This window comes from Petromyzon marinus, unplaced genomic scaffold (assembly GCF_048934315.1).
Source record: "Petromyzon marinus isolate PM22_M1 ecotype Great Lakes invasive population unplaced genomic scaffold, UKy_Petmar_22M1.pri1.0 PM_Scaffold_127, whole genome shotgun sequence".
Taxonomy (NCBI): Eukaryota; Metazoa; Chordata; class Hyperoartia; order Petromyzontiformes; family Petromyzontidae; genus Petromyzon; species Petromyzon marinus.
In genome coordinates, this window is record NW_027423088.1 from 135,325 (window position 1) to 153,599 (window position 18,275).

At 49.3% G+C, this 18,275-nt stretch overlaps 1 protein-coding gene across 1 annotated transcript in view; it reads right to left on the bottom strand.

Annotated features, from left to right (window-relative positions):
- LOC116937023 (neural cell adhesion molecule 1-like) overlaps positions 1-18,275 on the bottom strand; it is a 94,169-nt gene that overhangs the window by 26,923 nt on the left and 48,971 nt on the right. The gene's annotated exons all lie outside the window — the stretch shown is intronic.

The following is an 18,275-nucleotide window of genomic DNA, read 5'->3' on the forward strand; positions in this document are numbered from 1 at the left end:
TTCTGGAGGAGCCCCGAGGGTAGAGATTCAATCTCCTGGCTCCGCCAATTGAGGTTTGGCCAGGAGACGTCACAGACGCCTGGCCCCCCGGGGCCTCCGGCACAAACTTATTAGTTAGATATTTCAGTTTAACTCGTGTTTTAGTGGTAATTTATTGAAGGTGGAGGGGTTACCAGCCCCTCGCACCCGTCCAGAGCCCCCGTTTAGCCCCTGTGGTGGTCACAGACGCCATGAGGGGAGGAGACAATCAAAATTGTACCTCCCCCCACAGCATTGTCCACGACAGAGTTGCCCTCCGGCACCGCGAGGAGGTAGGGGGTTGTTTTGCCGGACACTCACACACACAGAGACACACACATAAACAGAGAGACAGACACAGAGAGACACACACAGGGAGAGAGAGATACACAGACAGACACACACACACAGAGACACACAGAGACACACACACAAACACAGACACAGACACACACAGAGAGACAGATACAGAGACACACACACAGAGAGACAGACAGAGACACAGACAGAGACAAACACAGAGACACATACAGAGACACACACAGAGATACAGACACACACACAGAGATACATACAGACACACACAGAAATACATACAGACACACAAAGACACACAGACACACACATATACACACAGACACACACAGAGACACACACAGAGACACACAGAGACACACACACAGATACATACAGACACACACACAAAGACACACAGACACACACACAGAGACACAGACAGAGACAGATAGAGACACAGACACACACAGAGACACACACACAGAGACACACACAGAGACACACACAGAGACACACACACAGAGACACACACACAGAGACACGTACAGACACACACACAAAGACACACACAGACACACACACAGACACACAGACACACACACAGACACACACACACACAGACACACACACAGACACACAAACAAAGACACACAGACACACACAAAGACACACAGACACACACAGACACACACACACAGACACGCACACAGACACACACACAAAGACACACACACAAAGACACACATATACACACACAGACACACACAGAGACACACACACAGAGACACACACACAGACACACACACAAACACACACAGACACACACACAGAGACACACACAGACACACACACAGACACACGCAGACACACACACAGACACACACACAGACACACACACAGACACAAACAAAGACACACAAAGACACACAGACACACACACAGACACACACAGAGACACACACACAGAGACACACAGACACACACACAGACACACACACACACTGACACACACACAGACACACACACAGACACACACACAGACACACAAACAAAGACACACAAAGACACACAGACACACACACAGACACACACAAAGACACACACACAGACACACTCAGACACACACAGACACAGACACACACACAGACACACACAGACACACACACACACAAACAAAGACACACAGACACACACAGAGACACACACACACAGACACACAGAGACACACAGAGACACACACAGACACACACACAGAGACACACACAGACACACACAGAGACACACAGACAAACACACAGACACATAGACACACACACAAAGACACACACACAAAGACACACACACAGACACACACACAGACACACACACAGACACACACAAAGACACACAGACACACACACAGACACACACACAAAGACACACACACACAGACACACACACAGACACACACAGACACACACAGAGACACACACAGACAAATAGACACACACACAGAGACACATACACAGACACACACAGACACACACACAGAGACACACACACACAGACACACACACAGACACACAAAGACACACACACAAAGACACACAGACACACACACAGACACACACAGACACACACACAAAGACACACACAAAGACACACATATACACACAGACACACACAGAGACACACACACAGAGACACACACACAGACACACACACAAACACACACAGACACACACACAGAGACACACACAGACACACACACAGACACACGCAGACACACACACAGACACACACACAGACACACACACAGACACAAACAAAGACACACAAAGACACACAGACACACACACAGTGACACACAGATAGACACAGACACACACACACAGTGACACACAGTGACACACACATAGACACACACAGATAGACACACAGATAGACACACACAGATAGACACACAGATAGACACACACAGTGACACACAGATAGACACACACAGATAGACACACACAGTGACACACAGATAGACACACACAGATAGACACACACAGATAGACACACACATAGACACACACAGATAGACACACACAGATAGACACACAGATAGACACACACAGTGACACACAGATAGACACACACAGATAGACACACACAGATAGACACACAGATAGACACACACAGATAGACACACAGATAGACACACACAGTGACACACAGATAGACACACACAGATAGACACACACAGATAGACACACACAGTGACACACAGATAGACACACACAGATAGACACACACAGATAGACACACACAGATAGACACACACAGATAGACACACACAGTAACACACACAGATAGACACACACAGATAGACACACACAGATAGACACACACAGTGACACACAGATAGACACACAGACACACACACAGTGACACACAGATAGACACACACAGATAGACACACACAGATAGACACACAGATAGACACACACAGATAGACACACACAGATAGACACACACAGTGACACACACAGATAGACACAGACACACACAGATAGACACACACAGATAGACACACACAGATAGACACACAGATAGACACATAGACACACACAGATAGACACACAGATAGACACACACAGATAGACACACAGATAGACACACAGTGACACACAGTGACACACAGATAGACACACAGATAGACACACAGACACACACACACAGTGACACACAGTGACACACAGATAGACAACAACAACAACAACCGCCATTCGCCACTAAGTGGCGGTGACGTCACCACGACGCTTGTGCCAGGCTATGTGCACCCTGAGGCCACGTGAAGTGTCGAACGCCCGCTGGCAGGAGGTCACTGGGCAGACCCAGGTGCCACGGGTCGACTGACTGAGATGACTGGCTGATGCACCACCTGTGCCCCCTACTGTGCCAACCTGCTGTGCTTTAGCCACCCGGCGCTCCGCTCGTTGTTGTGAGCGTCACTCCTCCGCCCTCCGTTGTTGTTGGAGGGCGACTGCCTCCAACTGCCCAGTAGCGGCATCCTTCACGAGCCTCCTCCACAGAGGCCGATCTTGACACTGCTGGTACCGGTCATCGGCAAGTCCACTCAGCTCCACGTCCTCCTGTACCACATCACTCCATCCATTCTCTAGCCCGTGCCGCGCCCGCTTAGCCCCCTCAATCCGGCCAAACAAAAGCTGTTTCGGCATGCGGTGGCTGGGCATGCGGGCTACATGACCCAGCCAACGCAGCCTTGCCTGCCGGAGGAGCTCACCGATGGGACCGTGCCCAGATCTTTCAAGGATTTGTGAGCTCCTCACACAATCCAGCCTGGTTAAACGCAGGATGGATCGTAGGCAGGCCAGCCTAAACGTTTCTAACCGGCGAAGATGTTCCATTAGGGGGGTCCACGTTTCGCAAGCGTAGAGAAGGGAGGGAATGACCGTGGCCGAGAAGACCTGAAGCTTAGTGCGGAGCGACAGACCAGGTAGCTTCCACACAGCGTTACGCAACCGATAAAAAGATATTGCCGCTCGACTGATTCGGAGTGAGACCTCTGCTTTTAAACTGGAGCCAGTCATAAGCACACTGCCCAGGTATGGGAAACTCTCCACTCTCTCCACAACTGCCCCATCAACGATTGGGAGTTGTGGGGGTGGAGTGTCCAATGGTACAAAATACCCAGGCAGGTGCTTAGTATTGGTGGGGCTGATGGTAAGGCCCCATCTCTTAGTGGCACGCTCCAGTCTCAGCAGCAGCGTCTCCAACTCCTCCTCTGAATGAGCAGCTATTACCAAATCATCGGCATACATAACGTGGTTGAGCAATAGGGAGCCATCCCTTGACCGCACCTGGGCATCGATCAGCCTCCCATTATTTCTGTACCAATTGGAAATTCCCCCGGTACAGCTATTGAAGGCTTCATGAACTCCGTGGTAAAATGGATGTTAAATAATGTGGGAGCCAGAGGATATGCCTGTCGCACCCCAAGGTATACAGGGAATGGCTCTGACTCCCGGCCACGTAGTTTTACCCGGGCCCGCTCATCATCATGAAGGTCCTTACTGATCATAAGCAGAGGGTCAGGGACTCCGAAAGCACTAAGAACAACCCAGAGCCAGGCCTACTGATGGTATCATAGGCGTTGACCAGGTCAATAAAGCAGAGATGTAGGTCTTGTTGGAATTCCCTACACCTCTGCTGTAGCAAACAGACGGAAAATATGGCATCTATGCAGGACCGCCCTTTCCTGAAACCGCATTGGGGCTCCGCAAACCTCTCCTCAGCGTGCCTGGCAAGGCGATAATGAATAATCCTTGACAGGACCTTTCCCGGCACACTGAGGAGTGAGATGCCCCTGTAGTTGTTACAGTCTGTGCGGTCCCCCTTCTTAAAGAGGGGGACCACCAGGGCATCCTTCTAATCCTGCGGAACCCGTCCAGTGGTCCAGATTGTTGTTATGATGTCATGTAGGGCAGTCTGTGCACAAACGCCACCCTCCCTCAGCATTTCGCTTGGGAGATCATCTCTGCCCGCTGCCTTTCCTGGTCTCAGACTCCGGATCGCCTTCAGTACTTCCTCAACAGATGGCACCTCAGCCAGCCACTCGCAGGGGGTGACTTCTTCCAATATTTGAGACACCGCAGCCTCAGCAGGGTCATCCTCACTTTGTGCCACGATGTTTTCCTGGCTGAGGGATTTTCCCTCCCTTAGGACCTCACAGAAATGCTCAGCAAATCTGCAAACCTGTTCCTGGGGGTCGGAGATTGGATCACCGTTTTTTCCCCTAATGATGGTAATAGGTGTGGCGCTGCAGGTTACTTTTTTGATGGAGTTAAATAGAGATTTGTGATCACGGGCCACTGAGGCAGACTCCATCTCCTCAGCAACCCGCGACCACCACCCATCCTTGCATCGCCTCACGGCTCTCCGAACCTCCGAGCGAAGGCTGCGGTAAGCCTCCTCATTCTCTGATGTGGGATGCCGTTGCCGATGAGAGTGGGACTGTCGTTTTTTTATTAGCCAGCTTGAACACTTCCTCTGTCAGCCAGGGTCTCTGGCGAGGTCTGGACCACGTACCCAAAGCAGCCAATGCAGCTGCATGAGTCACAGTCTTAAACCTCGCCCATTTACCCTCGACATCAGGAGTGGGGGACGATGCCAACACCAGCCGCAAGCGATGATGAAATTCTCGCTTGCAACCTTCATCAGCTAACCGAGACCAGGCCACGTTAGGTTGGAATGGGGTCCTGGGTGTACACCCACCACCGGAGTGGAAGAATGGCAGGCGCATCTTACAGATGACTAGTCGATGGTCAGAGGGCAGATCAGCTCCACGGTAGGTCCTGGTGTCAAGGACATGGGCTCGCATTCGCTGGTCCGTCACGATGTAGTCCAGCAGATGTTCTTGCTTGGACCCGGCATGCATCCATGATGTTGTGTGGATGCGCCGATGCTGGAACAGCGTGCTGGTAATTACAAGCCCATGGGCTGCACAAAAATCTAGCAGCCTCCTACCGTTGTTATTGAGCTGATCTGGCCCATGCCCTCCAATCACTCCAGACCAGGTGCCAGCATCATGACCAACTCGGGCATTGAAGTCACCCAACAAGATGACTCTATCCCGAGGGGCCACTTTAGCCAGCACCTGTGACAGGAGGTCATAGAAGGCATCTGACTCATCGGCCTTGGCTGCATCTCTCCACGGATGTTCATCTTCGGTGGGGGCATAAGTAACCACGACCACCACTCCTCGCCTCCGGTTGATGGGAAGGCGAGCCCAAAGTAGCCTGGGGCTTACAGCTTCCCACACCTCACCGCCACGCTCCCATGCCCCCTTCATTCTTTAGTTCAAAAGAAGAGCCACACCCTGTTGTTTGGCAGTCTCCTGCCCCGAGTAGAGAACTGTCCACCCCTCATGGTGGCAGGAGCCGGAACCGGTCCATCGGACCTCCTGAATGCCACAGAGATCCAGGCGGTACCGGTCCAGCTCCCGACAGAGGAATGGCAGCCTCTCCTCCGCAGTGAGCGTTCGAACATTCCACGTGGCCACACGAAGTGGCTTTTCGTTGTTTCTGGAGGAGCCCCGAGGGTAGAGATTCAATCTCCTGGCTCCGCCAATTGAGGTTTGGCCAGGAGACGTCACAGACGCCTGGCCCCCCGGGGCCTCCGGCACAAACTTATTAGTTAGATATTTCAGTTTAACTCGTGTTTTAGTGGTAATTTATTGAAGGTGGAGGGGTTACCAGCCCCTCGCACCCGTCCAGAGCCCCCGTTTAGCCCCTGTGGTGGTCACAGACGCCATGAGGGGAGGAGACAATCAAAATTGTACCTCCCCCCACAGCATTGTCCACGACAGAGTTGCCCTCCGGCACCGCGAGGAGGTAGGGGGTTGTTTTGCCGGACACTCACACACACAGAGACACACACATAAACAGAGAGACAGACACAGAGAGACACACACAGGGAGAGAGAGATACACAGACAGACACACACACACAGAGACACACAGAGACACACACACAAACACAGACACAGACACACACAGAGAGACAGATACAGAGACACACACACAGAGAGACAGACAGAGACACAGACAGAGACAAACACAGAGACACATACAGAGACACACACAGAGATACAGACACACACACAGAGATACATACAGACACACACAGAAATACATACAGACACACAAAGACACACAGACACACACATATACACACAGACACACACAGAGACACACACAGAGACACACAGAGACACACACACAGATACATACAGACACACACACAAAGACACACAGACACACACACAGAGACACAGACAGAGACAGATAGAGACACAGACACACACAGAGACACACACACAGAGACACACACAGAGACACACACAGAGACACACACACAGAGACACACACACAGAGACACGTACAGACACACACACAAAGACACACACAGACACACACACAGACACACAGACACACACACAGACACACACACACACAGACACACACACAGACACACAAACAAAGACACACAGACACACACAAAGACACACAGACACACACAGACACACACACACAGACACGCACACAGACACACACACAAAGACACACACACAAAGACACACATATACACACACAGACACACACAGAGACACACACACAGAGACACACACACAGACACACACACAAACACACACAGACACACACACAGAGACACACACAGACACACACACAGACACACGCAGACACACACACAGACACACACACAGACACACACACAGACACAAACAAAGACACACAAAGACACACAGACACACACACAGACACACACAGAGACACACACACAGAGACACACAGACACACACACAGACACACACACACACTGACACACACACAGACACACACACAGACACACACACAGACACACAAACAAAGACACACAAAGACACACAGACACACACACAGACACACACAAAGACACACACACAGACACACTCAGACACACACAGACACAGACACACACACAGACACACACAGACACACACACACACAAACAAAGACACACAGACACACACAGAGACACACACACACAGACACACAGAGACACACAGAGACACACACAGACACACACACAGAGACACACACAGACACACACAGAGACACACAGACAAACACACAGACACATAGACACACACACAAAGACACACACACAAAGACACACACACAGACACACACACAGACACACACACAGACACACACAAAGACACACAGACACACACACAGACACACACACAAAGACACACACACACAGACACACACACAGACACACACAGACACACACAGAGACACACACAGACAAATAGACACACACACAGAGACACATACACAGACACACACAGACACACACACAGAGACACACACACACAGACACACACACAGACACACAAAGACACACACACAAAGACACACAGACACACACACAGACACACACAGACACACACACAAAGACACACACAAAGACACATATACACACAGACACACACAGAGACACACACACAGAGACACACACACAGACACACACACAAACACACACAGACACACACACAGAGACACACACAGACACACACACAGACACACGCAGACACACACACAGACACACACACAGACACACACACAGACACAAACAAAGACACACAAAGACACACAGACACACACACAGACACACACAGAGACACACACACAGAGACACACAGACACACACACAGACACACACACACACTGACACACACACAGACACACACACAGACACACACACAGACACACAAACAAAGACACACAAAGACACACAGACACACACACAGACACACACAAAGACACACACACAGACACACTCAGACACACACAGACACAGACACACACACAGACACACACAGACACACACACACACAAACAAAGACACACAGACACACACAGAGACACACACACACAGACACACAGAGACACACAGAGACACACACAGACACACACACAGAGACACACACAGACACACACAGAGACACACAGACAAACACACAGACACATAGACACACACACAAAGACACACACACACAGACACACACACAGACACACACACAGACACACACAAAGACACAGACACACACAGACACACACACAAAGACACACACACACAGACACACACACAGACACACACAGACACACACAGAGACACACACAGACAAATAGACACACACACAGAGACACATACACAGACACACACAGACACACACACAGAGACACACACACACAGACACACACACAGACACACAAAGACACACACACAAAGACACACAGACACACACACAGACACACACAGACACACACACAAAGACACACATAACGACACACACAGACACACACACACACAGACACACACACAAACACACAGACACACACAGACACACACAGAGACACACATACACACACACACACAAAGACACACAGACACACACAGACACACACAGACACACAAACAAAGACACACAAAGACACACAGACACACACACAGACACACACAAAGACACACACACAGACACACACACACACAAACAAAGACACACAAAGACACACAGACACACACACAGACACACACACAGACACACACAAAGACACACACACAGACACACACAGACACACACAGACACACACACAGACACACACACACACACACAAACAAAGACACACACACACAGACACACACAAAGACACACACACAGACACACACACACACAGACACACACAGACACACACAGACACAGACACACACACACACAGACACACACAGACACACACACAGACACACAAACAAAGACACACAGACTCACACAACGACACACAGACACACACACAGACACACACAAAGACACAGACACACAGACACACACAGACACACACACAGACACACACACACAGACACACAAACAAAGACACACAGACACACACAACGACACACAGACACACACACAGACACACACAAAGACACAGACACACAGATACACAGACACACAGACACACACACAGACACACACACAGACACACACAGACACACACACAGACACACACAGAGACACACAGACACACACAAAGACACACAAAGACCCACACAGTCACAGACACACAGACACACACACATAGACACACAGACACAGATACACACACAGAGATACATACAAAGAGATACAGACACACACACAAAGACACACAGACACACACAGATACAGACACACAGACACACACACATAGACACACACACAGAGACACACACAGACACACACACACAAACAAAGACACACACACACAGACACACAGACACACACACAGACACACACACAGAGACACACAGACACAGACACACAGACACACACACATACACAGACACACACAGAGACACACAGACACACACACAAAGACACACACAGACACACACATACACACACACACACAGACACACAGACACACACACAGACAGACACAGACTCAGAGGTGTCTACAAGTCGGAGTTTTTAATGAGTCCAGGATGCGTACAGGTGGACAGATGGCCACGTGGATTGGATAACACAAATAGGGCTCTCATGCAGCAGTGGATAGAACCTGGTTGTTATGGTAATGACACTGAGAGACCATCATCACCATCATTTTCACGATCATTATCACCATCATCATTATCATCATCACCATCATCATCACCATCATTATCACCATCATCAACACCACCACCATCATCACAATCATCACCATCATCATCATCACCATCGTCATCATCACCATCATTATCACCATCATCAGCACCATCACCATCATCACCATCACCACCATCACCACCATCATCATCACCATCATCATAACCATCATCATCATCACCATCATAACCATCATCATCACCATCATCATCACCATCATCATAACCATCATCAACACCATCATCATCATAATCACCATCATCATCACTATCATCAACACCATCATCATCACCATCAACTCCATCATCATCACCATCATCATCACCATCATCAACATCATCATCACCATCATCAAAACCATCATCACCATCATCATCACCATCAACTCCATCATCATCACCATCATCACCACCATCATCCACACCATCATTATCATCACCATCACCACCATCATCATCATCACCATCACCACCATCATCATCATCATCACCATCATCACCATCATCATAACCATCATCAACACCATCATTATCACCATCATCACCATCACGATCATCACCACCATCACCACCATTATCACCACCCCCACCATCATCGCCATCATCTTCACTACATTGGGTGGGTGAGTGGGTGAGTGAGTGAGTGGGTGAGTGAGTGGGTGAGTGGGTGGGTGAGTGAGTGGGTGGGTGAGTGGCTGGGTGAGTCAGTGGGTGACTGAGTGAGTGGCTGAGTGAGTGGCTGAGTGAGTGATTGATTGACTCAGTGAGTGGGTGAATGACTGACGGAGTAGGTGAGTGAGTGACGGAGTGACTGAGTGAGTGACTGACTGAGTAGGTGAGTGAGTGACTGACTGAGTGAGTGGCTGATTGAGTGACTCAGTGAGTGAGTGACTGAGTGACTGACTGAGTGAGTGAGTGACTGAGTGACTGACTGAGTGAGTGACTGAGTGAGTGAGTGACTGAGTGATAGGCTGAGTAAGTAACTGAATGAGTTAGTGACTGAGTGACTAACTGAGTGAGTGAGTGGCTGAGTGAGTGACTCAGTGAGTGACTGAGTGAGTGAGTGACTTAGTGACTGATTGAGTGAGTAACTGAGTGAGTAGCTGAGTAACTGAATGAGTGAGTGACTGAGTGAGTGGCTCACTGAGTGACTGACTGAGTAGGTGAGTGTGTGACTGACTGAGTGAGTGAGTGGCTGAGTGAGTGACTCAGTGAGTGAGTGACTGAGTCACTGCATGAATCAGTGAGTGACTGAGTGAATGAGTGACTGAGTGAGTGACTGAGTGAGTGACTGAATGAGTAACTGAGTGACTGACTGAATGAGTGAGTGACTGAGTGAGTGAGTGACAGAGTGACTGACTGAGTGAGTGAGTGACTGAGTGAGTGGCTGAGTGAGTGACTCAGTGAGTGGCTGAGTAAGTGACTGAGTGAGTGACTGAGTGACTGACTGAGTAAGCGAGTGACTGACTGAAAGAGTGAGTGACAGAGTGACTGACTGAGTGAGTGACTGGCTGAAAAGAGTGAGTGACAGAGTGACTGACTGAGTGAGTGGCTGAGTAAGTAACTGAATGAGTGAGTGACTGAGTGAGTGACTGAGTGAGTGAGTGACTGAGTGAGTGACTCAGTGAGTGGCTGAGTGAGTGAGTGACTGAGTGACTGAATGAGTGAGTGACTGACTGACTGAAAGAGTGAGTGACAGAGTGACTGACTGAGTGAGTAATTGAGTGAGTGGCTGAGTAAGTAACTGAATGAGTGAGTGACTGAGTGAGTGAGTGAGTGACTGAGTGGCTTAGTGAGTAACTGAATGAGTGAGTGACTGACTGAGTGAGTGGCTGAGTGAGTGACAGAGTGACTGACTGAGTGACTGAGTGAGTGGATGAGTGAGTGACTGAGTGAGTGGATGAGTGAGTGACTGAGTGACTTGAGTGACTGAGTGACTTAGTGAGTGAGTGGCTGCCTGAGTGACTGACTGAGTGAGTGACTGAGTGAATGAGTGACTGAGTGACTGACTGAGTGAGTGAGTGGCTGAGTGAGTGACTGAGTGAGTAAGTGAATGAGTGACTGACTGAGTGAGTGACTGACTGAGTGAGTGACTGACTGAGTGGCTGAGTGACTGACTGAGTGACTGAGTGACTGACTGAGTGACTGAGTGACTGAATGAGTGAGTGAGTGACTGACTGAGTGACTGAGTGAGTGAGTGACTGACTGAGTGACTGAGTGAGTGAGTGACTGACTGAGTGACTGAGTGAGTGACTGAGTGAGTGACGGAGTGATTGAGTGAGAGACTGAGTGACAGAGTGATTGAGTGAGTGACTGAGTGAGTGACTGACTGAATGAGTGAGTGACTGAGTGAGTGACTGAGTGAGTGACGGAGTGACTGAGTGAGTGACTGAGTGACTGAGTGAGTGACTGAGTGAGTGACTGACTGAATGAGTGAGTGACTGAATGACTGACTGAGTGAGTGAGTGACAGTGACTGACTGAGTGACTGAGTGAGTGGCTGAGTGAGTAACTGAATGAGTGACTGACTGAGTGACAGACTGAGTGAGTGAATGACTGAGTGACTGAGTGACTGACTGAGTGAGTGACTGAGTGAGTGACTGACTGAGTGACTTAGTGAGTGACTGACTGACTGAGTGACTGAGGGAGTGACTGAGTGAGTGAGTGACTGACTGAGTGACTGAGTGAGTGACTGAGTGAGTGACTGACTGAGTGAGTGACTGAGTGAGTGACTGAATGAGTGACTGAGTGAGTGAGTGAGTGACTGAGTGACTGAGTGAGTGAGTGACTGAGTGACTGAGTGACTGAGTGACTGACTGAGTGAGTGACTGAGTGAGTGACTGAGTGAGTGAGTGACTGAGTGAGTGAGTGACTGAGTGAGTGACTGACTGAGTGACTTAGTGAGTGAGTGACTGACTGAGTGACTGAGTGAGTGACTGAGTGAGTGAGTGACTGACTGAGTGACTGAGTGAGTGACTGAGTGAGTGACTGACTGAGTGAGTGAGTGACTGAGTGAGTGACTGAGTGAGTGACTGAGTGAGTGAGTGAGTGACTGAGTGACTGAGTGAGTGAGTGACTGAGTGAGTGAGTGACTGAGTGACTGACTGACTGACTGAGTGACTGACTGAGTGAGTGACTAACTGAGTGAGTGACTGACTGAGTGATTGACTGACTGAGTGACTGAGTGAGTGACTGAGTGAGTGAGTGACTGACTGACTGAGTGAGTGAGTGACTGAGTGTGTGACTGAGTGACTGAGTGAGTGACTGACTGAGTGAGTGACTGACTGAGTGACTGAGTGAGTGACTGAGTGAGTGACTGAGTGACTGAGTGACTGACTGAGTGAGTGACTGACTGACTGAGTGAGTGAGTGAGTGACTGAGTGAGTGACTGAGTGAGTGAGTGACTGAGTGACTGACTGAGTGAGTGACTGAGTGAGTGACTGAGTGAGTGACTGAGTGAGTGAGTGACTGAGTGACTGACTGAGTGAGTGACTGAGTGAGTGACTGACTGAGTGACTGACTGAGTGACTGATTGACTGACTGAGTGAGTGACTGAGTGATTATTCTCAAGCAATCAGCATTCAGCTCCACCCCCTTTCCCCTCCCCCCCCCCCTTCTTGTGAGCTCAGCCAATCAGAGAAGCGCCGGGCAGTTGCGGGTGGGCGTGGCCCCACGGGTGCCCGACCAATCAGAGGAGGGCGTAGCAGAGGAAGAGATGCATTATGGGAAATGGAGAGCGGAGCAGAGACGGGAAGATGGCGGAACCTCTCCCAGCTCCTGGGAGAGAGACAATGGAGAGAGACAATAGCAGAGATACAATAGGAGAGAGAGACAATAGCAGAGAGACAATAGCAGAGAGACAATGGGAGAGAGACAATAGGAGAGAGACAATGGGAGAGAGACAATAGCAGAGAGACAATGGGAGAGAGAGACAATGGGAGAGAGACAATAGGAGAGAGACAATAGGAGAGAGAGACAATAGGAGAGAGACAATGGGAGAGAGACAATAGCAGAGAGACAATGGGAGAGAGACAATGGCAGAGAGACAATGGGAGAGAGACAATAGGAGAGACAATGGGAGAGAGACAATAGGAGAGAGACAATAGGAGAGAGAGACAATAGGAGAGAGACAATGGGAGAGAGACAATGGGAGAGAGACAATAGGAGAGAGACAATAGCAGAGAGACAATAGGAGAGAGACAATAGGAGAGAGACAATAGGAGAGAGACAATGGGAGAGAGACAATAGGAGAGAGACAATAGGAGAGAGACAATGGGAGAGAGACAATGGGAGAGAGACAATAGGAGAGAGACAATAGGAGAGAGACAATGCGAGAGAGACAATAGGAGAGAGACAATGGGAGAGAGACAATAGGAGAGAGACAATAGCAGAGAGACAATGGGAGAGAGACAATGCGAGAGAGACAATGAGAGAGAGACAATGAGAGAGACAATGAGAGAGAGACAATAGGAGAGAGACAATAGGAGAGAGACAATAGGAGAGAGACAATGGGAGAGAGACAATAGGAGAGAGACAATGGGAGAGAGACAATAGGAGAGAGACAATAGGAGAGAGACAATAGGAGAGAGACAATGGGAGAGAGACAATAGGAGAGAGACAATAGGAGAGAGACAATAGGAGAGAGACAATAGGAGAGAGACAATGGGAGAGAGACAATAGGAGAGAGACAATAGCAGAGAGACAATGGGAGAGAGACAATGGGAGAGAGACAATGGGAGAGAGACAATGGGAGAGAGACAATGGGAGAGAGACAATGGGAGAGAGACAATGGGAGAGAGACAATAGGAGAGAGACAATAGGAGAGAGACAATAGGAGAGAGAGACAATGGGAGAGAGACAATGGGAGAGAGACAATGGGAGAGAGACAATAGGAGAGAGACAATAGGAGAGAGACAATGGGAGAGAGACAATGGGAGAGAGACAATGGGAGAGAGACAATAGGAGAGAGACAATAGGAGAGAGACAGAATCGTTATTGAAGAGTTACAGAAGTGAGTGGGTCGGTGAGTGAGTGAGTGGGTGGGTGAGTGGGTGACTGAGTGAGTGAGTGGGTGAGTGAGTGGGTGAGTGAGTGGGTGGGTGAGTGAGTGAGTGGGTGGGTGAGTGAGTGAGTGGGTGAGTGAGTGGGTGAGTGGGTGACTGAGTGAGTGGGTGAGTGAGTGGGTGAGTGAGTGGGTGACTGAGTGAGTGGGTGGGTGAGTGAGTGAGTGGGTGAGTGAGTGAGTGGGTGAGTGGGTGACTGAGTGAGTGGGTGAGTGGGTGGGTGAGTGAGTGGGTGACTGAGTGCGTGAGTGTGTGAGTGAGTAGATGGGTGGGTTAGTGGGTGGGTGGTTGAGTGATTGAGTGAGTGAGTCAGTTTCTGAGTGAGTCTCTTGAGTGAGTCTCTGAGTGAGTTTCTGACTGAGTGAGTCTCTGAGTGAGTCTCTGAGTGAGTGAGTGTCTGAGTGAGTCTCTGAGTGAGTCTCTGACTGTCTGAGTGTCTGAGTGAGTGTCTGAGTGAGTCTCTGAGAGAGTTTCTGACTGATTGTCTGAGTGAGTGAGTCTCTGAGTGAGTGAGTGTCTGAGTGAGCGAGTCTCTTACTGATTGACTGAGTGAGTGTCTGAGTGAGTGAGTGTCTGAATGAGTGTCTGAATGAGTGTCTGAGTGAGTGTCTGAGTGAGTGTGTGTGTGATTGTCTGAGTGAGTGAGTCTCTGACTGATTGTCTAAGTGATTGTCTAAGTGAGTGTCTGAGTGAGTGTGTGTGTGTGATTGTCTGACTGAGTGAGTGAGTCTCTGACTGACTGAGTGATTGTCTGACTGAGTGAGTTTCTGACTGAGTGAGTGTCTGAGTGAGTGAGTGTCTGAGTGAGTGTGTGTGTGAGTGTCTGAGTAAGTGATTGTCTGACTGAGTGAGTCTCTGACTGAGTGAGTGTCTGAGTGAGTGAGTGTCTGAGTGAATGTCTGAGTGAGTCTCTGACTGAGTGAGTGTGTGTGTGATTGTCTGACTGAGTGTCTGACTGAGTGATTGTCTGACTGAGTGATTGTCTGACTCAGTGAGTGTGTGTGTGATTGTCTGAGTGGGTGATTGTCTGAGTGAGTCTCTGACTGACTGAGTGAGTCTCTGACTGAGTGAGTGAGTGTCTGAGTGAGTGTCTGAGTGAGTGAATGTCTGAGTGAGTGTGTGTGTGATTGTCTGACTGAGTGTCTGACTGAGTGATTGTCTGACTGAGTGATTGTCTGACTGAGTGAGTGTGTGTGTGATTGTCTGAGTGAGTGAGTGTCTGACTGATTGTCTGAATGAGTGTCTGAATGAGTGTCTGAGTGAGTGTGTGTGTGCTTGTCTGAGTGAGTGAGTCTCTGACTGAGTGAGTCTCTGAGTGAGCGTCTGAGTGAGTCTCTGACTGAGTGAGTGTGTGTGTGATTGGCTGACTGAGTGTCTGACTGAGTGATTGTCTGACTGAGTGATTGTCTGAGTGAGTGAGTCTCTGACTGACTGAGTGAGTGTCTGAGTGAGTGAGTGTCTGTGTGATTGTCTGAGTGAGTGATTGTCTGACTGAGTGAGTGTGTGAGTGAGTGTCTGACTGAGTGTCTGACTGAGTGATTGTCTGACTGAGTGAGTGTGTGTGTGCTTGTCTGACTGAGTGTCTGACTGAGTGATTGTCTGACTGAGTGATTGTCTGGCTGACTGAGCGAGTCTCTGAGTGAGTGTGTGTGTGATTGTCTGAGTGAGTGATTGTCTGACTGAGTGTCTGACTGAGTGATTGACTGAGTGTGTGTGTGAGTGATTGTCTGACTGAGTGACTGAGTGAGTGTCTGACTGAGTGATTGTCTGACTGAGTGAGCCTCTGACTGACTGAGTGAGTGAGTCACTGACTGAGTGAGTCACTGACTGACTGAGTGAGTGTGTGATTGTCTGAGTGAGTGAGTGTCTGTGTGATTGTCTGAGTGAGTGATTGTCTGACTGAGTGAGTGTGTGTGTGATTGTCTGAGTGAGTGACTGACTGAGTGCCTGACTGAGTGATTGTCTGACTGAGTGAGTCTCTTGAGTGAGTGAGTGTGTGATTGTCTGACTGAGTGATTGTCTGACTGAGTGATTGTCTGACTGAGTGTCTGACTGAGTGATTGTCTGACTGAGTGATTGTCTGAGTGAGTCTCTGACTGAGTGAGTGTGTGTGTGATTGTCTGACTGAGTGATTGTCTGACTCAGTGATTGTCTGACTGAGTGAGTGCCTGACTGAGTGATTGTCTGACTGACTGATTGTCTGACTGAGTGAGTCTCTGACTGACTGAGTGAGTCTCTGACTGAGTGAGTCTCTGACTGAGTGAGTCGCTGACTGACTGAGTGAGTGAGTTACTGACTGAGTGAGTCTCTGACTGACTGAGTGAGTGTGTGATTGTCTGACTGAGTGAGTGTGTGTGTGTGATTGTCTGAGTGAGTGAGTCTCTGATTGTCTGAGTGAGTCTCTGACTGACTGAGTGTCTGACTGAGTGTTTGACTGAGTGATTGTCTGACTGAGTGAGTCACTGACTGAGTGAGTGTGTGAGTGATTGTCTGACTGAGTGAGTGTGTGAGTGATTGTCTGACTGAGTGAGTCTCTGACTGACTGATTGTCTGACTGACTGATTGTCTGACTGACTGATTGTCTGACTGACTGATTGTCTGACTGAGTGAGTCTATGACTGACTGAGTGAGTGAGTGAGTCACTGACTGAGTGAGTCACT